At 38.3% G+C, this 7,307-nt stretch overlaps 1 pseudogene; it reads right to left on the reverse strand.

Annotated features, from left to right (window-relative positions):
• Positions 1-3,975: 3,975 nt before the first annotated feature.
• Positions 3,976-7,307, reverse strand: part of LOC107841454 — a 24,530-nt pseudogene continuing 21,198 nt past the window's right edge.

Below are 7,307 nucleotides of genomic sequence, written 5' to 3' on the forward strand. Positions count from 1 at the left end.
TTTCAGGATGCTTGGGAAATATTAGCAAATGACTTATATTAAGATGGTAAGAGAATTTTTCTATGGGGGAGAGCTACCCAAGTTTATCACTCATACTAACTTAGTACTGTTGCCTAAGAAGTTGATGTTGAACAATTTTTCAGATTTGAGACCTATCTCACTCAGCAATTTTGTGAACAAGATTTTCTCCAGAATTATTCACGAAAGGATCAAAAGTATTCTACCTAATATAGTCTCTGAAGAGCAGGATGGTTTTGTTCAAGGCAGAAGTATAGTAGAGAATATTTTGGCTGTACATGAGATAGTGGATGAATTCAGAAAAAGAGGTAAGCCTCCAAACATGGTAATCAAGCTAGATATGATAAAGGCATATGATAGAGTTGAGTGGCTATTTTTGACAAAGTGTTAAGAAAGATAGGTTTTTATGAAGAAGTTATTAGCATGGTGTTCAGATTATTGTCTAACAATTGTTATTCATTTCTGATGAATGGACAACCTAAGGGTTGCTTTAAATCCTTAAGAGATCTCAAACAAGGAGATCCATTATCTCCCACACTGTTTATTATTACAGCTGAAGTGCTAACTAAAAGCTTGAAGGAGTTGATAAGGAGGAAAGATTTTAAACAATTTTGGATGCCTAGAGGTAGTCCAAAAATCAATCATCTTGCTTTTGCAGATGATATGATCATTATGTACAAAGCTGAGTTAGTAACTATACAATTAGTTACTACTACTTTGGAAAAGTATGAGAGGGTACCTGGAAGACGATCAATAAGGACAAAAGTGTTTTATATTTGTGTGAATCTATGTCAAATGGTGTAATAGTCATCGCAGAAGTGGCTATAGGTATATTAAGGTAGGAATTCCCCTTTAATTACTTAGGGTATCCTATATTCTACAAGAGGAAGAAGATGATGTATTACCAGCAATTAATGCACAGAATCAGCAGCAAGTTACAAACTTGGAAAGGTAAACTTCTACCTTTTGGGGGACGGGCTATTTTGATAAAACATGCTTCACAAAGCATACCAATTCACTATTTATATGTGATGAATCCTCCAAAGAATGTCCTATCTACTATTCAAAGAATTTTTCCTAAATTTTTTTGGAGTAGTATAATAGGAGAAAGGGGTAGACATTGGATTGCTTGGTCAAAATTATGCTTACCAGAAGAAGAAGGGGGATTGGGGTTTAGACTATTACAGGGTGTATTCACAACCTTGTTTTGTAAATTGTGGTGGAATTTTAGAACTAAAAGATCTATATGGAGTGATTACATGATGAACAAGTATTGCAGAAAATCACTTCCCAGAGAAAGTTATGTGGAAGAATGGTGGGGGGCCTAGGTGTGGAAGAAGATGTTGCAAGTAAGGGATCTTACAGATCATCTGATAACATGAAGGATTAAAAGGGGGGATACTCACATTTAGTATGACAATTGGATAGGCATTGGGGATTTATATACTATCATGAAAGATAGTAAGGAGTGGGATGATAATTAGGAGAATGTTAGGGATTTAATGCTTAATGGTCAATGGAATGATGAGCTATTAACAGGGTTGTTTCCAATGGAGATAGTGGAGCACATTCAGTAGACTATAACACCTCCTCATCATTTAGACCAATATGACAGTTCAGTATGAAGTATAGATTCAAAAAGGAAATTTAGTGTGAGCACACTTGGCAATATGTGAGGTACAAGGAGCATCCTAATGAGATATACAAGTAGATATGGATAAAGGAGTGCCTTTCAAGATTTGCTTTTTCATGTGGAGAATGTGGAAAGGTAAAATTTCAGTTGATGCAACTATTAGAAGATGGGGAATAGAGGGACCATCCAAATGTTGGTGTTGTCAGAACCCTACTCAAGAGATAATGTCTCATGTTCTACTGAGATCTTATACTGCTAACAGGACTTGGTCCTATTTTTCTTCTTATGCAGGTATTAATATACAAGAATTGAGTTTGAGTAATACAATTCTAGCATGGTGGGAGGCATAAGTAAAAGCAAGAGATAAAATATATTTAAGAGCAATTCCTCGGATAATTATGTGGGAACTGAGCAAAAGAAGAAATTCTTTGAAACATGAAGGCAAGGGAGTAACATTCCATAGACTAATTTTTAATGTCACTAGGCATCTGAGAATGCTAATAAAAGTGAGAAAGCCAACTTTAGATTTTCCAATGGAATGGCCAGATATTTTGAAGTAGTTGAATCAGATGAAGCCCAAGCTAAATGCAATTCCAGTGTTATGGGAATTGCCAGAAGCTAATTGGGTGAAGTATAATTCTGATGGAGTGTCTGAAGGAAATGGAGGAAGTAGTTCTTGGGCATTTTGTCTTTGGGACACACAGGGTTACTTGATACATGCAGAAGGAAAAGTAATTGAAGATACTAACAGTATAGAAGCAGAGGTTATGGCTATTTTACAAGCAGCATCATATTGTAATAAATCAAGGCAGGCGAAAGTTATTATGCAGACATATTCACTAATGGTGCAAAAGGTGCTAACAAAGCAATGGGAAGTATCATGGAAAATAGCAGATAAAATCAGTCAAATATGACAGTTATTATCAGCTAAGCAAGTACTTTTGCAACACATATACAGAGAGGGAAATCAGTTAGCAGACTATCTTGCAAATTTAGCATTGGAAAAGCAGGAATTTAAGTACACATCATTCGATCAGCTACCAAGTACAGGAAGGAGGATTCTAAATAGTGATAAGCAACAATGTCCTTACTTGAGAGTAGCTTTGACAAAGAGGTACTAAGACTACTAAGACTAGGTAGATTCATAATTAGCAGGTCACAGGCTACATATTTACAATTAGTAAAGTTACACCCAAAAGGAGAGATACTACTTATTCTATCTACACCAGCCAACAAAATCAGATTTTCACTAGACCGGGTCTCATGGTCAAATTGTCAGTGCATGTGACTAAAGTCGTTGATAGCATCCAATTACATGTGGGTTCGAGCTTCTTACTATCTCCCTTCCTTCCATAACTACAAATGCAAAAAAATTCAAATAAGGGACAAATCTGAGCATATTCTTAAGTGGATGAGGAAGTATCTAATACCTGGATACAACATCAATCTTTAGTGGATGAGACCTGGCTTGCTAGCACCAAGAAGTATTTTTCACACCCTTACACTGAAGACACCAGTTGAAAGAAATGAAGAACATGGGTTAAGCAGTATTGAAGAAGAAGATTCAACCTGTCGAAAAGTAGTAATTTAAGACTTACTCTTGCAAACTGGAAATGGAATCAATCCAAATCAACCAAGGAAGGGTGTTAATCACCCAAAGCTGGAGCAGCTCAAAGTAGTGGTTGTTGAAGATGAACATGGATGAGGCGGTGGAAGAAGACTGAGCTCAATTGAGCTCCAATTTAGAAACCCTACTCTTTTTACTTCCTTTTCAAACGGACCAGGTCAGTAGGCGGACCGGCCCAATTATATGTTGGATCAATTTTTGTATTTTGCATGGATGGGTTGGTCCATTCATGTGTGGATTATGTTAAATAATTAATAAAATTCATATTAAACCAAAAAAGATAAAAATAAAATCCTAGGTATCTTTCAAGAGATCAAGACATCAAATATTGTATTTTTCAAAGCGAAATGTTGCCCAACGTTCTTGGGATCAAATATATCATTAGGAGGTCCACATCATCCTACGACCAAAATATACGCCACTGCCGGTGCTCGAATCATAGAGAATAATCAAGGAATAAATAAAATTGTACTCACAATCAAAATAAATAAAACCACTTCTTTTTATTTGTTTTATGATTGCAGTTTAATTTTCATACTTGAGAAATTTGTTGCAGACAAGTAAAAACACTTCTTTGGTTGCAATGTGAGAGAATATATATATATATAGAGAGAGAGAGAGACAGAGAGAGAGAGAACATAATATGAACAAGAATAGAAGGCAAAATCCTCAAAATAAATTGTACATGAATGGATATCTATTTTGTTATCCACATCCTTATTTCTAGAATAACAGCAATGCTGAAGAATAGAAGCAGCGTAACAGCAAAACCAACATTACAAGCAGTCCCTGCATCTCCTAAATGGATTCCGTAGAATATATTTCCTGCCGCCAATTAAAGTATCAAAACCCTTCCCAGTGTGTGATGGTACCAATTCCAATATTTTCTTACTTTTGACTCGTTCCCTGGTCGAACCAAAAATGCAATAACCTAACCATATGAAACAAATACCAAGTCAGGTAGTCCATGGCTTAAATATGAGATAACTGGTCACTAAATTTAATTACTGACATATATAGCTAGGTACTAAAAAGGTAAATTTGGTAATAGATGAAGAAACCTGCAAGCAAGCAAGAACAACAATGAAGATGCCAAGGGCTTTGTGTCTATCAACATCAATGCTAAGACGATGTTCAAGAACAAAACCACATCTAATACCAGCAATCCGAGGAGAACACCAAGTGATTGAATTGTGGTGTGAGAATAAAACCATATTGGATCATATTGTCTCAAGTATCTAGCAAGCATAGTCCCAATTGGTATCAGAATACCCCAGCTGAACATGTTCAGAAGTCCATGAGTTCTCTGATTCACTTTCACCTGTTTTCTCCATACCACACCATGCACAAAATTATATTTACTTTAAAAAATATATATGCAGTTCAGTGGACAGTGATATCAGAGAATTGGGAAAAGTCCATCAAATGGTTGGGAACACCTCATTAGAGTAATAGGCACGTTCATGCAAGCTTAAATAATTTTTTATTTTTTCTTTAATTGTATAGATACAAGGATTGGTTGTAAATCAGATACATTAATGTATTATTAATTAAAAAGTAATGCCTTCTCCCACTTGAACCAAATTAGAATGCTGACTAGTAAGATATTGACCAAAACAAGAGTACAACGACTCATTCTCACCCTCTAACTAGATTACAGTTGAAACTCAATGAACGTAAACTGATGGTACAACTAGTATTTTGCATGTGTTACCTCTCATCAATATAGATATTTGGTGATCTGCTTGACACGTAAATTAATACCTCACGAGTCACCATCATAAACACGGAAATTTTAGAAAGTAATAGTAAATCACTTAAATTTTCTATCTATTAAAATTTGAATGTCATGTACAAATTTTCATTAAACAAAATATTTTCTGTACCAACATATTTGCAAATTGAATAACACTATATTATAATCGTATTATTAGTTATGAGTAGTTGATAAAGTAGTTGGTTACTGCTAGAGATTAAACTACTAATAAACTGCTCTCTTTAAAAATGACTAACAAACATAAAACGTGTTCATCACTTACTGTGGGTCCCACTCAATCTGTTTTTATTCGTGCACTATATCAAATATACATAACTCACAACACTTTTCAGTTTGGAAAATCTACTATTTGCTATCCAATATATCAAATACATTAAAGTATTAAATTTATTATACTTAAAAGATTACTTTCATAGGCTCTTGAATGACGAAGGGGATAGAGCTATTGTGTTAGGAGAACTGGAGCACTCAGAGGAGTGTTGGAATTTTAGCTATTATAGACGTTTTAAGGTAGAAGAGGTTAGACAGGCTGTTCGCAAGATGCGAAGGGGTAGGGCGACGGGGCCGGATGAGATACCGGTGGAGTTTTGGAAGTTTGTTGGAGAGGCTGGTGTAAGGTGGTTGACTGGATTATTTAATGAAATCTTCAGGACGGCAAAGATGCCCGAGGCTTGGAGGTGGAGTACCATGATCCCTCTCTATAAGAATAAGGGGGACATTCAAAGTTGCAATAACTATAGGGGGATTAAGTTATTGAGTCACTCTATGAAGATCTGGGAGAGAGTGGTCGAGGTGAGGCTGAGACGGATAGTGTCTATTTCGGAAAACCAGTTTGGATTTATGCCCGGCCGCTCGACGACGGAGGCAATCCACCTGGTACGGAGGTTGGTGGAACAGTATAGGGAAAGGAAGAAGGATCTGCACATGGTGTTTATCGACCTGGAGAAGGCTTATGACAAAGTCCCCAGGGAGGTGCTTTGGAGATGCTTGGAGGTGAGTGGAGTACCGCTGGCATATATCAGAGCAATTAAGGATATGTATGATGGGGCAAAAACCCAGGTGAGGACGGCGGGAGGAGACTCAGAGCAGTTTACTGTCCTGACAGGATTGCACCAAGGATCTACTCTTAGTCCCTTTTTGTTTGCGTTGGTGATGGATGTGTTGACGCGGCGTATTCAAGGGGAGGTGCCGTGGTGTATGCTTTTTGCAGACGATGTAGTTTTGATAGATGAGACTCGAGGGGGTGTGAATGACAAATTAGAGGTATGGAGGCAAACTCTTGAGTCTAAAGGGTTCAGGGTGAGCAGAAGCAAGACAGAATATGTGGAATGCAAGTTTAATGACGCGAGGCGGGAAAATAACGTAGTAGTGAAGCTGGAAGCACAGGAGGTATGTAAGAGGGATAATTTCAAGTATCTTGGGTCCGTGATCCAGAGTAACGGTGAGATTGATGAGGATGTCTCGCACCGTATTGGGGTGGGATGGATAAAGTGGAAGCTCGCGTCGGGGGTGCTGTGTGATAAGAAGGTGCCGCCCAAGCTTAAAGGCAAATTCTACAGGGTGGTAGTCCGTCCGGCCTTGTTGTATGGAGCGAAGTGTTGGCCAGTTAAGAACTCCCACATCCAAAAAATGAAGGTGGCAGAAATGCGGATGTTGCGCTGGATGTGTGGGCTGACTAGAGGGGATAGAGTTCGGAATGAGACTATCCGGGAGAAGGTTGGTGTGACTTCAGTGGAGTGCAAGATGTGGGAAGCCCGATTGAGATGGTTCGGACACGTGAAGAGGAGGGGCATAGATGCCCCGGTCCGTAGGTGTGAGAGGCTACCGTTGGATGGTTTTAGGCAGGGTAGCGGTAGGCCGAAGAAGTACTGGGGTGAGGTGATTAGGCGGGACATAGAGCAATTACAGCTCACCGAGGACATGACCCTAGAAAAGAAGGTCTGGAGGACGCGAATTAGGGCAGAGGACTAGGGCCAGTTTGGGTCGCTAGTGTAGGGAATTACTTGGTGGGGGTTTTATTCCTGTTATGATTCCGTGTTCCGTGTTCCATGTTTTATTACGAATCTATGTGCTTTCCTCTGCTTTTCTCTGTTTTATATTACTTATGGGTGCCGTATTTATGTTATGTAATCTGCTTCTGTGTTTTACTATGTGTTTGTGTGGTATCTCGTGCCTTGAGCCGGGGGTCTATCGGAAACAACCTTTCTACTTCTTTAGAGGTAGAGGTATGGACTGCGTACATCTTAACCCCC

This window comes from Capsicum annuum, chromosome 9, assembly GCF_002878395.1.
Source record: "Capsicum annuum cultivar UCD-10X-F1 chromosome 9, UCD10Xv1.1, whole genome shotgun sequence".
NCBI classification, from domain to species: Eukaryota; Viridiplantae; Streptophyta; class Magnoliopsida; order Solanales; family Solanaceae; genus Capsicum; species Capsicum annuum.